Source organism: Electrophorus electricus, chromosome 19 (assembly GCF_013358815.1).
Source record: "Electrophorus electricus isolate fEleEle1 chromosome 19, fEleEle1.pri, whole genome shotgun sequence".
NCBI lineage: Eukaryota > Metazoa > Chordata > Actinopteri > Gymnotiformes > Gymnotidae > Electrophorus > Electrophorus electricus.
In genome coordinates, this window is record NC_049553.1 from 12,226,652 (window position 1) to 12,252,028 (window position 25,377).

Below are 25,377 nucleotides of genomic sequence, written 5' to 3' on the forward strand. Positions count from 1 at the left end.
TTGCGCACGGGATACGTGACATCTGAAACTGTTTCCCCGTTGTGTCTGATTTTATCTGTGTGTGATGGAGAAGGAAAGTAAATGGTCATCAGAACTATTTCCTCTTGGCATTGGGACCGCGGACGTGTTTGGGACCGTGGGACGTGTCTCACATTTGTAAGTGTTTTCATGCGGCAGATACAGCAATAGAAGAATCACATCGAGATGCCCTCTCGTTGAGATGCCCTCTGCCAACTACATTATGACCATGACACATTAGGCACCAAACGACTGGGTGTTCACTGCTGGGTAGTTTGTCCTGTATGAACAACAGAAACACGAAGCACACCAAGAGTGGAGAAACCTATGTACATGATGTAAATGATGGGACCTGAGACACATAACTAAATGATGTAAATTATGTAAATGATGGAACCTGAGGCACATAACTAAATGATGTAAATTATGTAAATGATGGAACCTGAGGCACATAACTAAATGATCTAAATTATGTAAATGATGGGACCTGAGACATAACTAAATTATGTAAATTAAATAAATGAAACTGAAGACACATAACTAAATAATGTAAATTATGTAAATGATGGGACCTGAGACATAACTAAATGATGTAAATTAAGTAAATGAGGAAACCTGAGACACATAACTAAATGATGTGAATGATGTAAATGATGGGACCTGAGACACAACTAAATGATGTAAATTATGTAACTGATGGGACCTGAGACATAACTAAATGATGTAAATTATGTAAATGATGGGACCTGAGACAACTGCTTTTTAAGAATCTGATGTTTTTTGTTTTCTGGATTAGATTGGATAAAATCCTGAAATCTCATCACCTCCTCAGATTTTACTAGACCATCATACAAACCTTTGTAAATAGAGATTATAAAAACTGGCTAGTGGTTTCCTACACAACACATAAGAGCATTATGGGTTTTTATTTTCTTTTATTCTTTATTTTCTACCCTCAAAGTGTTTATAAAAAACAGAATAATGGTGGTAATTAATTAGGTCAATAAGCTTTGAGCAAGACCTTTCTGTATTCGTTCTCAGAAGTATTCTGAATAAGTTTGCTTGGGGGATTTTGAAGAGATATCTCTGTGATAATACTCTACACACACTTGTGGCAACGCCTTCGCATATGCTAATTCATAATTTTCTGAGAAAAAAGGTTTGTTGATCTATTCATTTGCCAAAAACTCTTCAGCTACATGCTTTTTTGTACCTCCCAACCAGGCAGACATATAGTGAGATAGATGGAACTTTTTAATTAAGCAGCAATCTCAAATCTCTAAACTCTGAGATATTTTTGCCACGTCCACAGTACCTATTGGGTCTTTTTTTTGTAGCAGGTTGGTCACCATTGTCTATTATTTTTAATGATTGACTTGATTCATATATGATTATGATTAAGAGATTATTAAGCGTATGCTTACATTTGACTCTGTGTTAGCATTGTAGATTGTTCTAATACAGAAGGTAATGTCAACCGATTGTTTTCTGAAGTATGTGAGTTCTCTTTCTCAGGTTTGTAGTCACTGTAGCTATGTGACTACTCCCTGAACAACAGTTGTCACTAACCAATAACAGAAGCTAATTAGGAAAAATCATTTGGTGTAATATGTTTTATAGCCCAGTTTTTGTGGGACATGAAACGGCACACATTTTTTCCCCATCCCAGTCCCCTAGAAGCCCGAGTTAAGACATTAAGTGTACTGAGAGCTGTTTTAGAGCAAAAAGATGGACTATATGGATTATTGAGAAACACTGGCATACTAGATACTCTCAGTGGATTTAGTGGAGATTTAGAAGAGGAATATCCATCTGCCATTGTGGCTGCCGTGGGTGGGATTTTCAGGAGTCACGGTTCTTCAGATCCAGCGAGGTTTTGAACTTTCACTCTGCTAAGGGATCTGGTCACATTACCTTCCAAGAACTACAGCACAAATTCACCCAGCTCACTCTCGACTCTGGACTCCATATCTTCTGGGATGTCTGAGACATGGTCCATGGTGTGCTGGAGAGCGTCGTGGCATGCTGTGACTGCACACTGCACCCGACTGTTGGACAGCGGCAGATTTTCCCAGCAACCCCAATGTGAAACCGAATGTCCACGCTCGAAGCGGCGAAACCATCGCCCCAACCGGCCGTTTCACATCCATTTTCCCAGAACCTCTTTCTGCGTGTCCACAGATCTGCGCTGCACTGCTCAGCTCGCTCCATTGGACGGCCTGTTGTCTGTGGTCACACCCGTGGGGAACAATGGCGAGTTCATGCACCTCAGAAACTAGCTACACAGCTCACAGTCCATAAACTCTTCTCAGGGATTCTCCCACTCAGCTGTTATGCAGCATCGTTACTCTTACCCTAGTGAAAAAGATGGTGGGTGTTACTGCGAATAACATCACGGCTGCAATTTGGTTGCAGGCACGAGCTAAATGCAGGCAGATCGGTCGTAGCAGATCACAGGTTTGGAGTGGTCGGCGTTATTACTGGATGCTCGAGAGCTGTGTTGTTGTCCGTAAATATTTAGGGAAGGGAAAGCATGTTAAAGTTTCGTCAGTGATGTTACAGTAGACAAGGCCTCCAAAGGTAACCAGTGACTTATATGTTCGTTCTCCTCACAACAAACATTTCATGCTTTCTCATCCTCAGTATACCTGATGTGACTGGATCTGGACTGCTGAACTAAATACAGCTCAGAGTATTTTGAAATTGTCAATTCAGCAATTCATTAGGTCTACATTTAGGAGAATATTTGCCACACACAAAAATATTTATTATAAATAATGGTAGCTTTGATGTCTCTAATGACAATATTGTTCTGAATATTGTTCTGATTGTTTTGATTCATTAAAACATCAAAGGGAGACATTCCACAGGAATAATGAGGCCTCATTTCCATGTACACCAGCTTGGGTTTCCACGTTATTTTAGTTTTGCCATTTCAACAAAGTCTTGCCGCAGAAACAAACGAATGCAAATCACACCTCAAAAGCAGCAGATTGCACTTTTACAAACTACATTTTGACAAAATGAAAAATAGAAAATGAGTTTATTTGGTGTGTGTTTTCACATTTCATTGTTGTGAAGAGCTTGATATTGGGAATAAGTTCTACCAAGTGCTGATTTCTTGCTGCTAGGCAGCCTATAGAGTTATTTCAGAGAGTTGCTCAGAAATCATTAGGGAAGGGAAAACATTGGTGAGTTTCACTACTCTAGCCATCAGAGATGTTTGAGCAGACCTGAACAAATCTCAAATCAAACCCAAGCAGTCAGTGATAGTTAAGGTAGTCCAAATCACAGACAATTTATCCCAATTAAAGACAACTGACTCTAATTAAAGACAATTTTCTTCGAATCACGAACTAGTGATTAGACCTTTCACACACATACTTCCTCTCTCTCTCTCTCTCTCTCTCTCTTACACACACACACACGCACACACACACACACACACACACACACACACACACACACACACACACACACACACACACACACACACACACAGAAATGAGGCCAAAGAATGTCCCTATGATGCCAACAGATAAAACTAATGCTGCTCCCTCCACCCATTCTAACTACTCCAATGGATTCAGAAGGAGCTCACCCACCCTAGACCCACTGGCATAGCTACACTCAATCACCCACCCTAGACCCACTGGCGTAGCTACACTCCCACACCCGCCTCACCCACTATAGACCCACTGGCGTAGCTACACTCAATCACTCACCCTAGACCCACTGACGTAGCTACACTCAATCACCCACCCTAGACCCACTGGCGTAGCTACACTCAATCACCCACCCTAGACCCACTGGCGTAGCTACACTCAATCACCCACCCTAGACCCACTGACGTAGCTACACTCAATCACCCACCCTAGACCCACTGACGTAGCTACACTCAATCACCCACCCTAGACCCACTGACGTAGCTACACTCAATCACCCACCCTAGACCCACTGACGTAGCTACACTCAATCACCCACCCTAGACCCACTGACGTAGCTACACTCAATCACCCACCCTAGGCCCACTGGCATAGCTACACTCCCACACTGAACTGGCTGCCTGGTGAGAACGGGCACCTTCTTGAGTCCCGTTTCTTCCCAAGGTTTCTTCATTTCTTCATTCTTGCCTTTATCTTGCCACTGTAGTCACTGGCTCGCTCATTGAGGATCTGGACCCAGACGCCTGTAAAGCTGCTTTGTGACATCCCATTTTATAAAAACGTCTATATAAACATATTTGACTTTCACACACACACACACACACACACACACACACACACACACACACACACACACACACACACACACACACACACTCCATAGCTCCTTCCAGTGATCTGGCCTCAAATCTGCTCAAGAATTTTTGATGCTGAGAGACGCAAGTCAACCATGAGGAGAATTTGGCATCCAAACCTGCGTTTTTACAACCATCTCACAATTTATCAAATTTGGAAGGTTTGCACTTTTGACTTTATTAATGCTTTTAATGAAATAGCATTTATTTATGTGCTTTACAGAGTGAGTAGTAGAGAATACTTCAATTATCCACAAAACAGAAACCATAACAGTTTAAAATCAAAGCGGATGAAAGGTAAGTCTTTATCCAGACTTGGGTCTGTTTGGTCTCCACCCATTCTGTTTCATTTGTCACCATTTAAAGAACTTCCCACAGAAGCCTAATGGTGTTTTTATAAATCCTGGTTTTCAGCATTGTTCTCTGACCAGGACTTTCTCCACACTCACAAACCACGGCACTTTCACTGTGTCCCTACTTACATATAACAAAACCAAACTATGTGTGTGTGCATGTGTGCATGTGTATAAGTCTGAGTGTGCTTATATTACGCTTGTTTTTTAAATTCAGATTCAAATCTGCCATAGTATTGAAGACTTGACAAAAAAGGGTTATCCTGTTTTTTTTTAATTCTACTTTTTTTCCATTTTTCATCATGAAAGCCTATATTTGACTCATAGTCGTGTGAGTGTGTGAATGAGCAAAAGCTGGAGGGTGAGAGAGTAGTGGGTGTTGTGTGTGTGTGCGTGTGCGTGTGTCTGTGTGTGCGTGTGTGTCTGTGTGTGTGCTTCTATAGATTCTGATTGGTTTTTAATGACATTTTAAAGCACAAGAAGAGGAGAACATATGTGGCTCCCCCACCCACATATCAGATAACCGGGTTAGCTGAGCTAGCACGCTGAGTAATATTTTTCTCTAACAAACCTTTACTGTAAAAGGTATTGTCAACAACTTGCAGAGAACGCTAAAGGATTGGATGACAGTATTTCTGTGATTAAACTTCTGTCTATCCCTTTCTATCTGGAAGCTTTTTTAATGTGCCTGTGTGCTTACAGCAGTCCTAAATAATAATTGGACTAAATAACCGGATGATATGAATCTGTTCTTCTAGTCACTGTGTCTGCTCGTGATCTGAGGTCATTAGCATTTCTGAGGTATCACGAGCGTGAAGTTGTGTCAGTACCGACTAATCAACCAGCGCCTCAAACAGCCTCAAAATAACAGAAATACCAGAGGCAAAAATGTTGGCGGTGTTTGTATATAACCCATAACCTGTTATGGAGATCCAAGGCCTTTCAGGATGTTTATATTCATATGTATAAATGTATTCTGTGGAAAGGTGAGAGACTCTCAGAAAACAGGTGAGAGTTTAAGGATTGTTTGTCCTGTCTTGAATGGCTGTAATAATATTCACAAGAGATCAATAGGAGGAAGATTTTTTTAGTGTAGGTTTTCTTGGTGATGGTCAGTGCTGTTGAGAAGCATTCTACAGGTCTCCTCAGCAACGTTAATCGCTGATATGTGAATATTTCTTATGGGCCATTGTGCATTTTAAGTGGGTAGACACAGGTCCCAGTAGTTTCCTACACAGTACACGGCATATACCTGTGCGCCTTGTCGTCTGCACCTTTGTGTTGCACCGTATAAAATATAGCCTGGTGTTGTTGGACATTAGAAAATACTATGATGGATTTGGGTCCAGAAACCAGCACTGGGATTAACATATCTTAAATCAAGCACTTTGTCAGTACTTTGATGGTTGCGTTATTGCTGAATGAGGTTAAGGCATTTAATATATTTTAGATACTTTTCTTCTTTTAGAGTGAAATTATTAATCAAGTCTAAGACTAATGGAAGTCAGATCAATTTTTTTTTATATTGATTTTTAAAAAGAGGGAGGATATCAGGCCCAGCAGTATAACTGGAATTTTTATGTGTTTCACAGACACGATGGTGTTGCGAGTGGTGTGCCATCTAAAATGACTCAACACATAAGTCCTGTGTTGAGAAACTGAGCACTAGTAAAATGACTAGAGGATGGCTCACAAACAGATGCGAGAGTTTAAAAGAGGTTAAATAAATGTGTTTAATAAAGTGTGCCATACGTCAACTTAATTTTGCGATGAATACTGTTTATGGGTGTACAATTAGCATCTGCACTGCTTTGCTTCTGAAGCAGGCATCATAAAGCAAACAGTATTAGAAATCATGTTGCAGATGTGCAATTCCAGATGAGAGTGGAGTTGGTTGGAATATTTGAACTGACCCAACATACTGTGCTATGATGCTAAGTGGCTCATTCTTGCTGTTTAACAATGGGTTTTTGAAGACAGGCCTGTTTCTGCTTCGTGATTCCAGTGTTTTGTGCTTTGTGTCTTTCCTCACAGCAGTTCAGTTCATTTTTCCAAGGTCTTCCAATGACATTTGCTCCTGCTCGGTGAGAAATTCAAGTACTGCGCAAGCAACAGGTTGAGGTCGCAGCTTTGCACACAAGGATGGGGGCCTGAATCAGGGAAAAAGTCGAAGGAGGAAAAATGCCAGATATGTTTTGTACATGTCTGTGTGGCAGATAGCTGATGCCCCTGCTGAAAGGACAGAACCTGAGCCCAAAACAACAAAGTGATCTTCAAACTTTTCTGCGGAAGTGGGATAAAGTGTTCCCTACCGACGATGAACATTTTGGTGGGACAGATGCCATTTGTCACTGTGTTTTCACTGATGATGCTTTGCCAATATGCGTGAGGTTTTGTTCTCTACCTCAAATGATGTATAAGGGAATGACGATCTTACTGGCAGAGATGTTGGAGATTATTATTATTCAAGAGAACTCTAGTCCATGAGTAACACCCAGGGTTATGGTCAGGAAGCATAGCTGTTGGCGGTGTTGTGCCGATTACCAAAGAACTCAGTCGTGTGACTCACAAGGCTGCCTTTCCTCTCCATAGGATTGAGGAGACTTTGATGATCCTTACCAGATCCCAGTCATTTTCCACTTTTAACCTGGCAAGTGGGTATTGGCAAGTGGACATGGTCTTCTGGAATTGGGAGAAGACCACTTGGCCTATATGAATTTGATTCAATGCCATTTGAGTGATGTAATGCACCTGCTACATCCTGCATACGCTGATATTTGCTTGCCTTTTATTGTATATACAAACGCTAGAAATCAAGGGTGATCACGCCAGTTGAACCCTCCACCCCACGGAACATAAAGATGCCAACCTTTGGACTTTAAAGACTATTTCATGGGGGATCATTTTATTGTATTTACAGACAACAATCCAGACTGATCATTTGGGATCCACTGAACAGAGATGGCTTGCCCAACTGTCATTCTTTTCATTTAGAGCTGAGCATGGAATAAGGGAATGAGCAACCACCTCCTACAACTTGTTGCCTGTGACCACGTGTTGTAGCAAAGAGATATAGACCCTAAAACACACGGGGTGTCTCATCATGTACTTTGCCCCTCTGATAGGAGGAACCATCACAAAGCTGCAGGACATCGAGGGGCTGGAAGGACGTTGTCGAACATTGTAAAAGTGTGAGCTGAGACTGATATGTGGGTACAATATTTTTGCTGGGTGGTAGTGGAATCTGAATTCAGACATTGTGGCCGGGGCATGGGGGGCTCAGCAGGGATGAGTGTTCCTGGGGCTGGGGAAAATCTAGTTGTTGATTCCGATGCCAGCTTTTTTATTTCAGCTCGGGCTAGTGACTCAGGGAGGCGGAGGACGAAGGGAGTGAATAACTGGGTTGAGTGGATGTGCATCCACCCTTTAAACCTCCAACACCTTCATCGTTGGCTGATCTTATTGGGGCTCCCTTACAAGGGATGTCTTATCTTCCCTTCCTGTTTGACAAGCCTATGGACTTGTGCGGGTGGTACCTTTGGTTTGAAAAAAAAAAATGTACGGGTGTCATTGCTATGACTGTATTCTGGTGAACAGACTTACGTACTCGCAGTGGTAGTGCACTCTTTTTCAGTTTAACTAGTAAGTAATTATAGTAATGATTTTAGGTGGGTTGGAATTTTCGTGCAATTGGTGTGTTTTTTTCTGATCCAAATTTTTATCTCCACTTATAAAAAAGATTTGATTTTTCTTTAACTGGAGTGTCTGACTGTTTACAGCTGAGCTTAGTACCAGCAGCACTACACGTTAACAGCTTAAACACACAGTTCCTAGGATTCTTCCTTTTCCTAGGTGGCCTGGTCGTGCGTATGTGACCTGCTTTGTCTACCTGGCTTACACAAGCATGGTGAAAATAAATGAATAACTTCCCATATTGCTTCTGTTTGTATCAGATGGTGTTTAGCTGGAAAGGGACCAACCATATTCAGGCAGTGCATTTAGCACCGGAATCTTCTGGAAACCTTCAAGTCTTTATGTTCACTAGCATTTATGCTGACCCTTACTGAGTGTGCCAGTTCACATAATGCTACGCTACATTACTCCAATCAGTGGACAGTTCAAATGGACACACTGAGTTCACAGCTCAGTGAAGATGTCAGCTTCTAGTCCCAAAGTGCTAAGAGGAACTACTCAGATGAATGAATAGGCTAACTCAGTCCATAGCTGTCCCTAGGTTTTTTATGTTTAAAAGATGTACACAGGAGCGTGAAATGAGCATGCTTTGGTTTTCCTACACAAGTTATTTTGTTGTTGTTGAAGCCTACTGGTGAATTTCTGATAAGTCTATATATATATTTCAAAGAACTTCGATCACCAGGTTATTTCCCCACGCTACACCCTAAGCCTCCCCTGTCTAAACCACAGCCTGACACCCCACACCACATATTCTTCATTCATAATTCTTTTCAAAACACCAACATCTTAATCATGGAGTTCTTTTAGCAAAGTGTCGCCAGAGAGCTTCAACAAAAAACAGGGTTTTCAAGGATGTAAACAATCTGTAAACAATCGGGACGGCACTTCGAGTAGTAAGGTGGTGGATGTGAGCGGGAACAGCAGTACGCCCGCGCGCAGTCTGGTGCTTTCCCCAACAGGAAGAGATCTTTCCGTGAGCCATGCCTCTCTCTCGTGCTCACAAACATGCATCAATCTTTCAGGATAGAGATGTTTTCTTCCCCGCAGACATGGAGAGAAAGTAAAGTTTGACTGTCCCGATGTAAACAAACAATATTGTCTGGTTATCAAAGAAATGAAACCCCACTGAAGGCGTGGGAGGGCATTCATTTCCACTCTAGATTTAGTAGGCTGCACTATTCAATCATTTCCCAGTTTCTCAAGCACAAGTGATATCTAAAATAAGAAAGTGTAAACAGGATATTTATAATATGAAGACACATCTATTTGTGGAATATTTAAATGACCGCTGACCCTGCTCCTATGTTGACTAACTGAAACTAGTACTTATTGTAGGGTATTGTTTATTAGACTTAGGTTGACTAACAAACTCTTATTGTTTTACTTATTGTGTATTGCACTTATTGTTGTCTGTTATAGAGGTTATATGTATTTTGCACTTCTAGGCATCAGCAGTGATCCCTGTATTTCTACAGTATTCCAGACTGTAAGCACACATCCCTAGGGCAGTGGGCAGTCACCAGCCTGTCTGGGGTGTCTGAAGAGCTGGTTAGGTTCGGTGCCTTGCTCAAGGGCACTTCAGTCATGGAGCACTCTTCCTTTCCCAGTCCAGGAAATCCAAACAGTTTCAGTCTCAAACCCATATCTCTGACCCTAGGACGCATCAGATATTAAACTGATAAGAAGGGTCACTAAACATGATACTGCACTGGAGGTCAGGCTGGCCAGTAACAAAGACAACAAACACCTACACTAAGTATTAACAGCTGCTGACTTACCTATACGAAACAAAACCCCTCCCCACTACACATATACATATACCAAGCCCACACCCAACACAAATGACAACTAACCCTACACCTGGGGGTGTTACTATATACAGACATTATAAAATGTGTTACGGTTGGTCCGTTCTGGCTTCCGTGTTCCATGGTTTCCCTGTCATGTCTGCTTTCCTTTACTTGTTTCCTTGTTGTTCCGTTCTTTAGTTTAGTTTTCTCTACCCCTTCGTCTGCTTTTCCAAACCTTTCATTCCTTTCACCTGTGTCTGGTTTAGAGTTGATTAGTTCACATATTTAAACCCTGTCTGGTTCCCAGTGGCCTGGCTGTTCATTGTATGGATGCACGTATGTCTATGAAAGGCCGTATCTGTATGTAATTCTATGAAAATCCGTATTTGTAGTGGCGGACTAGTTTATGTGTTAGCTTTGTGTTTATCCTAGCCGCTTTGTTATAGCCTGCTTCCCCTGTTTGCTTTTGTTCCTTTGTTCTCATGTATCCTCATACTCTCCATGTTGGTAAATTGACCCTGGATTACCCTAACGACTACTACTCTGTGTTTGCCCCTAATAAATCTCGGTCTTCTCTGCACACGCGTCCGCCTCCTTACCGCTCACCATTACAAAAAGTGATACGTACAAAGTTGGGTGGAGACAAGACTATGTACAGACAACGCGACCTCAGCAGAAGTACCAAAAAAAGGGCAAACCAATCAAAATGAATAACGGAAAGCAACCAGTGAATCCAAATCGAATCGAGACCATCTTGAGCTGCACATCCGTAAGCCCTTTTACTGTCCAAGAAACACGATAGTCACATGGTGGCACACCCGGACAGACCCACAGATCAGACCTATGGAGAAGCAGCCAAAACACGGATAGGAACATATATGGGATTGGGACTGCAAACATGCAGATATAAGAAGCCGAGAGCCAAATCAAAGAAAAGAAACTCCAACACCCATACAGGAGAGGAAGGTCATGATCTGGGAAGCGTGACTTGTAAACCTTGTGTTGGTCTTCTAATGGACAAATACAGACTGATAAAACACACAACAGGAACGACACGCACAGCAGGACGTAACAGTTGGCTGCCACCATTTCAACCGCCAAATGTCTCACTTCTCATGGCGTATTTCTGCGGGGTTTTGAAGAATGCCCAATTAAATAATAATTATTGTGTAGTAACAGTTCTATGCTTCCAACAGCAAGTGCTGACCAAGACAGGAGAAGACATGCTATCTGCTTGGCTACTGTGCTGGATGGGCCTCTTAACACTGTAACGAATGATGGATCCTTACATAGCAGTAACTGAAAGCAGATCCACAGTCCAGGCGAAACCAGAAGGAATAAACACTGTAAACTATTCTGGGGCATTCACTGCATTCACTGGATCTGCTGGATTCACTGGGTTCACTACATTCACTGGACTCCATGCATTCACTGGATTCAATGTCACTTGAGATATTTGACAGTAATACATGTCCAAAGCTGCATATTGTACTGATAAAAACCTGTAGTCATGATAGTAGATTGTGAAAGTGAAACAGTACCCTCTTAAAGAGACCCTGGTTAAAAATAATCAGCTGCTTGTTGTCTTATGGGTTTGGAACATCCTCACCAGGACTTTCTAGTGGGCTTTGTATGGCTGTATAAGGCTGTTTAACAGAATACAGTGTTAATGTAAGGGTAAACCAACACACACATTGTGCAAATAATGCTTTACAGAGTACAGAGTTCCCTATATTTATATGTATATGTATTTCATATAATCCTGACTGTATAATAACTGTGTAATTGATGTGTGAGAGACCTATGAGATCTGAAGGAGCCCAAAACTACAGCCAGTGAAATTTGAGACAGTAGATTAGATGGCCCTGTGTATATGCATGTGTGTATGTTTGTGTCTGTCTTTGTGTGCTTGTATATGTAAATTGTATGTCCTTTTTAATTTTATATTTTACACAGATCATGACTTATGTACACAGTATCACGTATGATAGCTGCATATACGTATATATAAGTAAGTGCTTTTGGATGTCTTTTGTTAAAGTTTGTTAAAGAATTTGACTTATGGAAATGTTTAGGGTTAAGATTTAGATTACAGAGACTGAGCTCTTGCATGAAGAGTTAAGACCTCTAAAGTACAGTAGTCCTTTAATCTATGTCAGTGTTTGTGTGTGTGGGAGTGAGTGAAACCAGGTAATTACAGTCATGGACAGTATTTGCTACAGAGGAAACTAAATTAATCATTTCAATCCTGTTACACAGAGAACATGTTACACAAGCCACTGCTATTGTCATGACTCTATAAATGTAACATCAAAAATAATGTAATGTTGAAGAAAGATGAAGACTACTAAGGCTAGTAGCTATTAATGTTTTGAATAGTGCTTGATTTGGTGCAGATTTAATTTGGATGACACTGTGGGAATGCAATGTACAGGATTTGTTAGAATGGGTAACAGGGATGACATTTAATGTAGATGTCTACGTGTGCAGATGTGTTCAAACAAATAAACAAACAAACAGACATACAAACAAACAAACAACAATGGTATCTTCTAGATTTCTTGGAAATGTAATACATACCAGCAGTTTAGTAAAGGCTTAAAAGAGCCTAAACAATATTAAGTCATACACATTTACTGACATATATTCAAATTGCGGTGTTAGGAAGGATTTTACACAAATGAGCCTGATGACCAAGCAGAGGTACTCCCTGGTACAGACCTGCCATGTGCCATGCATGTGGGAATAACCACAGGGGGAGAATCAGAGCCCCGCTGCACTGATAAGGTCAGTGTTCCTGCTGAGCTGCTCGTGAGCAGTTTTGCAAGAGACAAGCAAGAACCTGTTCTAGGAAACTCTCCCGCCAGAAGCGCAGTGGCTTTCATATGTGTGTCACAGACCACAAATTAGGAGCAGCTTGGCTCAAAATCACTTTTTCAACAAATTATGGCAGAAAGAAAAAAACTTTAGCTCTTCATCTTTGTATTAAAACAAACAAACAAACATGCTCTCAGCTAGAATGTTCCTCCTGTCTGAGCGTCTCTTTCTCCCAGTTTGGTCAGTTCTTAAAATATGACCTCTGTGCCGTATGACCAGACGGTGAACCGCGTCTCGGAACGCATGTGCGTTCCCTGACCCCTGATCCTAAAACGCTAGAAACAATCTGCATGTTATTCGTATGAAATCTCATTACTGAAACAGAGTGCAAACAACCACTATACCAACCTGATGCTTTACTTATGTGTAACACACACGACACACTTCATTTGCGATGCTGCTCTGATAGAGGTTTTTTGAGTAACAGATGCTAGATTACCAAGAGGTGAAAGTAAGCCAGTTCTTCTGACTTTATCAATGAAAACATGTAACCACATTCTGTGCCAGTTTAATGGCTAAGTAAGCACCTTAGTTTTGGTACAAGACAGACGTGTGCACCTGCTGGTATGTAGCAAGCTCTTATACGTTTATTTATGTTTAAATTTATCTTGTGTTTAGCCTCTGAGTTTTGGCATTTTGAATACTAAGAAACTGAAGCAACAAGACCCAAAATGATATTGTGTTGTTAGCAATGGGAGGACAACCTGCTTACTGATACAGTATTTAGCCTTTAGTTGGTAAGTAGTCTTGTTTTCTTTCTCTGTATGCACTTTGTGACACATGCTATACATCACCTATAAACAGAAAAAAAATAGCCAGAGTTCCTTTAAACAAAGCATGTGCAGTAAACTGGTTTGTGTCACAAAGCCGTTACACACCCGCACACCCGCATGCTGGAATGACAGGTTTGCTCTGTATAGCGTGTCTGGGAAATGGCTGAAAACCCCCTGCCTGAGGCAGGCCTAGACTGCCCCGAGGAAGGAGGCGAGGGGAGGAAAGTGCACATGTGGGGCATGTGTGTTTGTGTGGCTCGCCAGTACAACACCGTGACGATATCAGATTGGAACAAAAGTCAGAGGTGATTTGTATAAAAACAAAATAACAGAACGGTGAGGTCTGCTTGGGTTATTAAATAGCTGAATAACCCAGAAGGTGCAGGTTTGATTATCATGGCATAGTTGCATTTCTTAATGCTTCAGCATCATTAAAATTTGAAATTGTAAAAAAATTAAAATAATTAAAATAGAAAATATATATTTGCTGAAATTATTTGTGTTACGTCTGAAAGTCATTTTCCAGAAGACAGATGATCTATTCCATAGGCCTGAAATAGCTGTTTTCCTGATATACAGAAGTTGATCTTAGATACTTGATGTGAGCCAAACTGACTTTAAATCAGTTGTTCAGTCAAACACTTCAGAGAGGAGCCAATGACCAGCGCTCCAGTTCTTGGTAGAAAGTTCCACCTGAGCCCTCATCATTAAACGCAGGGCGTAATCAGATCCCACCTCAGCCCTCATCATTAAACGCAAGGCGTAATCAGATCCCACCTCAGCCCTCATCATTAAACGCATGGCGTAATCAGATCCCACCTCAGCCCTCATCATTAAACGCAAGGCGTAATCAGATCCCACCTCAGCCCTCATCATTAAACGCAGGGCGTAATCAGATCCCACCTCAGCCCTCATCATTAAACGCAGGGCGTAATCAGATCCCACCTCAGCCCTCATCATTAAACGCAGGGCGGAATCAGATCCCACCTCAGCCCTCATCATTAAACGCAGGGCGTAATCAGATCCCACCTCAGCCCTCATCATTAAACGCAGGGCGGAATCAGATCCCACCTCAGCCCTCATCATTAAAAGCAAGTCATAATCAGATCCCACCTCAGCCCTCATCATTAAACGCAAGTCGTAACCAGATCCCACCTCAGCCCTCATCATTAAACGCAGGGCGTAATCAGATCCCACCTCAGCCCTCATCATTAAACGCAGGGCGTAATCAGATCCCACCTCAGCCCTCATCATTAAAAGCAAGTCGTAATCAGATCCCACCTCAGCCCTCATCATTAAACGCAAGGCGTAATCAGATCCCACCTCAGCCCTCATCATTAAACGCAGGGCGTAATCAGATCCCACCTCAGCCCTCATCATTAAACGCAGGGCGTAATCAGATCCCACCTCAGCCCTCATCATTAAACGCAGGGCGTAACCAGATCCCACCTCAGCCCTCATCATTAAACGCAAGGCGTAATCAGATCCCACCTCAGCCCTCATCATTAAACGCAAGGCGTAATCAGATCCCACCTCAGCCCTCATCATTAAACGCAAGTCGTAACCAGATCCCACCTCAGCCCTCATCATTAAACGCAGGGCGTAATCAGATCCCACCTCAGCCCTCATCATTAAACGCAGGGCGTAATCAGATCCCACCTCAGCCCTCATCATTAAACGCAGGGCGTAATCAGATCCCACCTCAGCCCTCATCATTAAACGCAAGGCGTAATCAGATCCCACCTCAGCCCTCATCATTAAACGCAAGGCGTAATCAGATCCCACCTCAGCCCTCATCATTAAACGCAGGGCGTAATCAGATCCCACCTCAGCCCTCATCATTAAACGCAGGGCGTAATCAGATCCCACCTCAGCCCTCATCATTAAACGCAGGGCGTAATCAGATCCCACCTCAGCCCTCATCATTAAACGCAGGGCGTAATCAGATCCCACCTCAGCCCTCATCATTAAACGCAGGGCGTAACCAGATCCCACCTCAGCCCTCATCATTAAACGCAAGGCATAATCAGATCCCACCTCAGCCCTCATCATTAAACGCAAGGCGTAATCAGATCCCACCTCAGCCCTCATCATTAAACGCAGGGCGTAATCAGATCCCACCTCAGCCCTCATCATTAAACGCAGGGCATAATCAGATCCCACCTCAGCCCTCATCATTAAACGCAGGGCGTAATCAGATCCCACCTCAGCCCTCATCATTAAACGCAAGGCGTAATCAGATCCCACCTCAGCCCTCATCATTAAACGCAGGGCGTAATCAGATCCCACCTCAGCCCTCATCATTAAACGCAAGGCGTAATCAGATCCCACCTCAGCCCTCATCATTAAACGCAGGGCGTAATCAGATCCCACCTCAGCCCTCATCATTAAACGCAAGTCGTAACCAGATCCCACCTCAGCCCTCATCATTAAACGCAGGGCGTAATCAGATCCCACCTCAGCCCTCATCATTAAACGCAGGGCGTAATCAGATCCCACCTCAGCCCTCATCATTAAACGCAGGGCGTAATCAGATCCCACCTCAGCCCTCATCATTAAACGCAGGGCGTAACCAGATCCCACCTCGGCCCTCATCATTAAACGCAAGGCGTAATCAGATCCCACCTCGGCCCTCATCATTAAACGCAAGGCGTAATCAGATCCCACCTCGGCCCTCATCATTAAACGCAGGGCGTAATCAGATCCCACCTCAGCCCTCATCATTAAACGCAGGGCGTAATCAGATCCCACCTCAGCCCTCATCATTAAACGCAGGGCGTAATCAGATCCCACCTCAGCCCTCATCATTAAACGCAAGGCGTAATCAGATCCCACCTCAGCCCTCATCATTAAACGCAGGGCGTAATCAGATCCCACCTCAGCCCTCATCATTAAACGCAGGGCGTAATCAGATCCCACCTCAGCCCTCATCATTAAACGCAAGGCGTAATCAGATCCCACCTCAGCCCTCATCATTAAACGCAGGGCGTAATCAGATCCCACCTCAGCCCTCATCATTAAACGCAAGTCGTAACCAGATCCCACCTCAGCCCTCATCATTAAACGCAAGGCGTAATCAGATCCCACCTCAGCCCTCATCATTAAACGCAAGGCGTAATCAGATCCCACCTCAGCCCTCATCATTAAACGCAGGGCGTAATCAGATCCCACCTCAGCCCTCATCATTAAACGCAGGGCGTAATCAGATCCCACCTCAGCCCTCATCATTAAACGCAAGGCGTAATCAGATCCCACCTCAGCCCTCATCATTAAACGCAGGGCGTAACCAGATCCCACCTCAGCCCTCATCATTAAACGCAAGGCGTAACCAGATCCCACCTCAGCCCTCATCATTAAACGCAAGGCGTAATCAGATCCCACCTCAGCCCTCATCATTAAACGCAGGGCGTAATCAGATCCCACCTCAGCCCTCATCATTAAACGCAGGGCGTAATCAGATCCCACCTCAGCCCTCATCATTAAACGCAGGGCGTAATCAGATCCCACCTCAGCCCTCATCATTAAACGCAAGGCGTAATCAGATCCCACCTCAGCCCTCATCATTAAATGCAGGGCGTAATCAGATCCCACCTCAGCCCTCATCATTAAACGCAAGGCGTAATCAGATCCCACCTCAGCCCTCATCATTAAACGCAGGGCGTAACCAGATCCCACCTCGGCCCTCATCATTAAACGCAGGGCGTAACCAGATCCCACCTCGGCCCTCATCATTAAACGCAGGGCGTAACCAGATCCCACCTCGGCCCTCATCATTAAACGCAAGGCGTAATCAGATCCCACCTCGGCCCTCATCATTAAACGCAGGGCGTAATCAGATCCCACCTCGGCCCTCATCATTAAACGCAGGGCGTAATCAGATCCCACCTCAGCCCTCATCATTAAACGCAGGGCGTAATCAGATCCCACCTCAGCCCTCATCATTAAACGCAGGGCGTAATCAGATCCCACCTCAGCCCTCATCATTAAACGCAAGGCGTAATCAGATCCCACCTCAGCCCTCATCATTAAACGCAGGGCGTAATCAGATCCCACCTCAGCCCTCATCATTAAACGCAGGGCGTAATCAGATCCCACCTCAGCCCTCATCATTAAACGCAAGGCGTAATCAGATCCCACCTCAGCCCTCATCATTAAACGCAGGGCGTAATCAGATCCCACCTCAGCCCTCATCATTAAACGCAAGTCGTAACCAGATCCCACCTCAGCCCTCATCATTAAACGCAAGGCGTAATCAGATCCCACCTCAGCCCTCATCATTAAACGCAAGGCGTAATCAGATCCCACCTCAGCCCTCATCATTAAACGCAGGGCGTAATCAGATCCCACCTCAGCCCTCATCATTAAACGCAGGGCGTAACCAGATCCCACCTCAGCCCTCATCATTAAACGCAGGGCGTAATCAGATCCCACCTCAGCCCTCATCATTAAACGCAGGGCGTAATCAGATCCCACCTCTGCCCTCATCATTAAACGCAAGGCGTAATCAGATCCCACCTCAGCCCTCATCATTAAACGCAAGGCGTAATCAGATCCCACCTCAGCCCTCATCATTAAACGCAGGACGTAATCAGATCCCACCTCAGCCCTCATCATTAAACGCAGGGCGTAATCAGATCCCACCTCAGCCCTCATCATTAAACGCAGGGCGTAATCAGATCCCACCTCAGCCCTCATCATTAAACGCAGGGCGTAATCAGATCCCACCTCAGCCCTCATCATTAAACGCAGGGCGTAACCAGATCCCACCTCAGCCCTCATCATTAAACGCAAGGCGTAATCAGATCCCACCTCAGCCCTCATCATTAAACGCAAGGCGTAATCAGATCCCACCTCAGCCCTCATCATTAAACGCAAGGCGTAATCAGATCCCACCTCAGCCCTCATCATTCCACGTGGCAGGTGACCAGCTGTTAATTACCGGCCTGCCGCGTTGCTGCCGTGTGTTCTCTGAGGCCGACGGGCATGGCGAGAGGGTGGAACGGAAGGTTGGGAGCAGCAGAGCTCTCGGGGCCCTGACCACCGAGCTCGTGGATTCTGACTTCCAACAGGTTTTGTTTCCTGTAAAAGCGGCCCACTGGCCGTCCCGCTTCTTACTTTTCGGGGGTAAAAATAGTCTGAGGCAGAAGTGTGGACGGGAAGCAACATGAGAGGCGGGTCACTTTCGTGGCGTTCGCACCGATCGCACGAAGGAGAAGTGCTACCTGCGAGGCTGGAAGACAGACGGTGGGCTTTCGGATTCACTTCGCGACGACCTAATCCGTCCCCACACCGCGCGTGTGGACCTGTGACGCAAGACATCCTGCTCCGAAACACGCTAAAGAACATCAGCATGACTGTCCGAGCAATCTAGAAAACGCAGAAACGACCAGGATACTGAAGAGCCAAGGCTCAGTCTGTCAAACACGCGGTGTTATCATTCTCAATTGCATTCTCTAATAAAGTGGAATAGTTGAAAAATGATAGCACCTCAAGTTAATATTATGATAATCTGCAATGTTTCAGGAAACTGGTTCTGAATCCTTTCTGTCTTATTACCAGGTATAGAGACAAAGGCCTTCAGATATCTCAGAAGCCCTTTTTGATGAGCTTGAGTAAACACTTAGCAATTTTATGGCGTCCACGCACGCGATTTACGTACACATTACCAATCTTTTTATTTATTTATGTTTTAACGTTCTCGAGGAAAGACGTTACCACCTTTCACTCTTTAACTGTTATCAGCGCTGACAGCCACATATCACGTTGTAATTAGAGCTGGCATGAGAGACATAAAATGGCCAGAAATGCAAAATTGCACTGAAATACAAAAATGTCCCTATAACTGCATATAAGACCTTTCACAAGACTTTAATTATTATATAGAAATGTGACAATCTCAGAATACTTAGTTTTTGGTCAACAGATTCTGTGAATAATAGGATATCTGCTGACATGATTACAAGTAGTTATGCTTTTGTTACATTAGATGCAACAGAAAAGCTGTAATTGTATATTAATCTCATACACCTGATTAGAGGAGAGCGAGAGAGATACACACACACACAGAGTGAGAGCGAGAGCGAGAGAGAGATACAGACACATATACACACACACGCACGCACACACACACACACACACACACACACACACACACACACACACACACACACACACACACACACACACACACACACACACACACACACACACACAGAGAGAGACTCAGGCTTTGCGACTGAAAATGTGTGAAAACGTTTTTAAAAGTTTGTTGCTGCCCTCTTCTGGAGATAACGTGAAACGTGTAAAATTAAACATGCTACATGGACAGTCAGCGTTTCTTCAGTTGTGGGGCTTGTTTTAATCATTTAGCGTGAGCGTTGATGTCACTGCACCCCTCACTGGCTAACTCCAGCTAAGTACTATTATACTTTCTTAAGAACTTCACACGAGGAAGTTATTTCGCTTTTACTATAAGCTCACTTCAAAGTCCAATATGGCCATAAAAAAATAATTTAGTTGCCCATTTAATTAAATATGGATCATATACAGTACATACCTTTCCAAACACAACTAAAGAGAATGTGGTAGTGTAAAATCATCTCTGTGATGTGCATTACATACAGTATAAGGCAGCATGCCCAATTTAAACAGGGGCTTGGCTGTGGTATGGCAAAGTGACAACATACTCAGACATCATTGGTGGTCTTTTGGTCAATCATCTTTTTGCCTGCTGAGTTAATAGAAAGTCAACTGAAATGCTGAAAGTTTACTGAAATGCTGACATCAGTCTCTACTAGGTTGCGTTTATAAATTTGTTTGTGCAGTTAACAAAATGCAAAATGCAAAATGTCCAGTTAACATGCAAGTCCACTTAGCCTGTTTACACTCTCTCTCTAAAAATAAACAGCCCAGTGGTCTTTCTTAAAGGAAGGTCCCACAAAACAAGAAATAAGGAAATCTAAATTGTTTTATGGTGAAAACACATGAAAATCTTGAAATAATGTATAGGACTAAGACTCAACATTGTGATCCTTTGAAATGGGCTTTTCAGGGGACTGTAAAGCTTCACGCACACGCTGATCTGATGTGGTTTAGTCTGGTGTATCAGGCAGAGTGAAAAGGTGAATAGCAAAATGTGATCAAATTTGTATCATAGCACTTAAGAGCATGTGGGCACATGTGTAAGGGCTACATATTCTGACTGCCTGTATGTTTGTGCACGTATATGTGAGCATTAAGTGAGGGTGAGGGTGTGTGTGTGTGTCACTAAAGAGAAGTTGACGTTGGTCTTGCTGGGTGGTTTGCGTATCGCTTTCACATGACAGCTCTATGGGTGGTCTCTGTGGTGGTGCAGTGGTGGTGTAACGAAGTAACGGTGTCCACTGCTGTCTCTGTCAAGACTTGACATCTGCTCTCGCCTCCCACGTGTTTAGCTTTTAGGTTAAGCAAATGAAGCAGCGAGATCAAGAGGAAAAGATAAATCATCTCTAAAAGTGGACAAATGTCTTCTCTAGTTCTGCCCCCAGATGGAAAGAAAATAGCATCAAAGCCAGATCTAGCCTGTGAATGAATGTCAGTGCCCAAACAGATGTGGAGCACGTTTGTAGGTACTACCTCACCTAGCCTGGAAGAGGAACTTCAGCAGCAGACACACACACACACACACACACACACACACACACACACACACACACACACACACACACACACACACACATTCACTCACTCAGACATACACACTCACACACACTTACACCTTACACACACACACTCACACACTCACACACACTCACACACACACACAGACACACACACACTAACTCATTCACTCACACACACACACACACACACACACACACACACACACTCACTCACTCACTCACACACACACACACACACACACTCACACACACACACACACACACACACACACACACACACACACACACACTCACACACACACACACACACACACACACACACACACACACACACACACTCACACACACACACACACACACACACACACACACTCTTTGGGTGAAGCATCCCTTCAGAACTAAACAAACAAAGAGGAGTCCTATTGATCCTGTTTTCACACCGCTGCAGGCAGAAATGTCGCTGTCACTCAACATGACTGACAGTAGTCCAGGAAATGTCCTGTTTCTGGAGCTAGGGCTTAAACAACAGGTGGGTGGTGCTTGTTCCTGGATCCCTGATGGCAGATAGAAGGGGGAAATAGCAAGAGACCATACGCAGCTTAGTCACTCACTGAACTCTCTTACATTCTGATGAAACCTATTTATCCATATGCTTTTATGAACCTTTCTAAGCAACAGAATATCTATATTTGATCATTTTCTACTTTTGCCCTTTAAAATACACATAAGGCATACTAATAAAATGAATTTGCATTACCTCAGGACAGAGTACCATTAATTATAATAAATCTACATCAACTTTTTCATTTGACAAGAAGACGGTGCCTTAAAAGTATGTCAACAGTATCTGAAGATGAGAAAGTTATTTTTTTTATTATTAAAGACTGTATAAACCAGCACAAGAGGAAAACAACTGTTTTTCACTGTGCTGCATTTCACAGATGCTCTCATGGAGTGAACACTGTCTTAATATAGACTGAACACACACACGCGCACACACTCGCACACGCGCACACACACACGCACACGCATGCAGTATGTCCAGCAGCAGGAGAAGCCTGGTTTTCATCACTGTAGCTTATTGTCCTGGTGCAGTGCTGGACCAGCTGGAAGCTGTCTCACTGTCTATAATCCATTATCAGGCCAAATGGACATTCTCCCCAAAAGCCCTGCACAACCTAAACAACCTCCACGGGACTCGACGCTCTCACACAGTGACTCAGCGAGGAAGACCCTTGCGAGCCACATAGCAGCACCTAATGCAGGCAAGTCTGAGATCTAATAAAACTTTAATATAAAAGGAGTTGGAGCCCTTGGAAAGTGGATGACCCAACAGCATGTTACCCGCAGCTCCCCCAGATTAAAGCTTTTAAAAAATAACTATAATTATAACCATATAACTAATAAAATGTATGGGAACAAAATAGAGGACAATGAATGTGAAATCATATATATATGCATATTAGAATAAGCACCATTACGTAAGCCCATTTTTTAAAATAAGGAAACATTCAGACTTTTAGCTCTGCTCTTACACGCTCATTACCGTCATCACACACATTCCTCACACACATAAGCGGAGTATTTCAAATACAAGCCTCCCATTCCGCCAGCAGTAAACAGTAAACACTCGCGCACATTGAACATAAATCCGGATAGCTGCTTAGCTCCGAGGTCTCCAGGACTCGTGACCCTGTCAAGACGGGCAAAATCTGGGCTGCAGAAGAACTTACAAGCAGACTGTTTTCGATACCGGTCAAGTTAACGATATCAGGCATGTTTGCTATATCGGTCATGCTTAGCTTCTTACCTCCGTACAAACAGTGCTCGTGCTTGTTCACGTGCATCTCGTTAGTTTCTAGTGAAATAAACCCCGGTTCCCGTCACTCCTTGTCCACATGCAACCTCGGTTTTCCCCAAATCTCCCTTGGTTAAGCCATCAGGGTAAATGAGAGTCAAAGAGCACTGGCCCACAGTGACCTTTGCTTGACCTTCCCTGACCTCTTGACAGTGCTTTCTAGTCAGTTAGCAGCTCCCTGCACGCGAGGAACTCCAATTCTCATAGTGCTGTAACACAACACAACAAATACACAGGTTATTCATTAACAAAACATTTAAATGTTTAAAATAAATCCTCCCAGCATACCCAAATGATCAGGCTTATATTTTTGTTTGTATGGATTATTTTTTCGTTATTGCTATACGTTGTTCTACGAATGATCTAAAACAAGTTTTCTATATTTTTTAAACAAGTAAGGTTGTATTGTTCCGATAAGGCATCGCTCCTGGATTTATCCTGCACCGTGTGCACATCCCCAAGCCCGCGAGCAGTCGAGTCTTATTGTTCTTCCAGAAGGGCGAGTTAAACCCTCACGCGATTGAGCTCGAGATGCTTGTGTTTATTTCATGGCTCCAGTCGAAGGATGACAACAATGCCTGCGTTCAGATCCGGAAAGGCACACCAGCAGGAGTGAGGTTGGAATAAAATGTGTCGGACTGAGTGACTGGTGGAGAGCGACTGGCACAGGGCCTCTGTTTGAACAGATGCGCGAGATAAGGGCTTATCTGGGCTAGCTGGCAGAGCTGCGGGTGTGCTGCGAGTGCGTGGGAACTCCAGGGAAGACGCGCTCTCTCCAAACACTCGCAGCGTGGGATACTGCATAGATTGTTTAACTCGCAACTTTTTTTTTTTTTTTTTTTTTTTTGTGGTCGTTCCCCAGCTTCAAAGGTATGTTGTCATTTACATATTGTCGTTATAAGTACACGAACAAATGTGCAGAGAACTGAGTTCTGTAGGAAATTCCTTTATGAGCTGTTCCATACTTTTCTAGAGTATTCTCTAAAAACTTTTTCCTTATCACCTGTTTATCCATTTAACAACTACTTTCCTTTGCGTACCTTGGACACTGCATTATCGTATCATTCTGAGGTTTATACAGGACCTATTTCTACTCGGGGTGGAATTTATAGCAACAACCCGGCAGTACTTTTTTTTTTTTGAAAAGCAGTACATTTTTCGGCTATGAATGGGGTGTGTTTTGTCTTCAGTTTTTCTTATACATACCTAGCTGAGAAGCTTTCTACTTCAAAACAAACCAACGATAACATCTTAGAACGAGAAGCCAATTTAGCCTGTCGGCTGTATATTTTCCTAACATTTGCGAGTGGAGGAAAAGCACTCACATGTGACCCTATGGGCAACGGTAGAAGCAGAAAAAAGTCAAAAGAAACATTCTCAATCAGCTAGCTGAGCTCAGCGTCGATGCGCAATGAAGTGGGGCCACTTCAAACTCAACAAGCGCAGAAGACACCGGGAGAAGAGCGAGAAGAAAACTCGGATTCCCCCTCACAAGTGTGTCCCAGCACATTCTAAATTCTGAGCAGGACTTGGTTTATAAAATACATTTATGCTCCTTAGCGCCTTCAGATAGCTCCTTCACATCTCCTTTTTTATATGTGTTTTTTTTATCCACTTGAAATTAATTAATTTGAAATTTAAGCGAATGTTTACCGGCTTTCGTATTTAAAACGTCAGATCACTTCAATTGTCCAGCTCGACAAATGCATATAGAACATGTGAAGGCAGGCCTGGCGTTTCCTGTTTGAACCTCTAGGGGGCACTGTGAGCTTGGTGTGCAGTGGTGCTAAGGCACGGTGTAGGCTTGCTCTGCTGGGTGGCTACGTGAAGTAGCTGTCATGTTTACATGTACTTTGATCTCTGCTAATGACCCATAGCCCCCCCCCCCCCCCCCCCCATCATTGCGTGGCTTCTCCGCGCTAGGGCCTCTGGGTAGAAACATTAAGGGCTTTGCTCTGGGCAGGTCCCACTGCAGGTCCGTGAGCAGCCCGCTAACATCACGTCTGGTTTTACTGCAACAGTGGGAGAACAATCCCATCTGACTCCTTCTA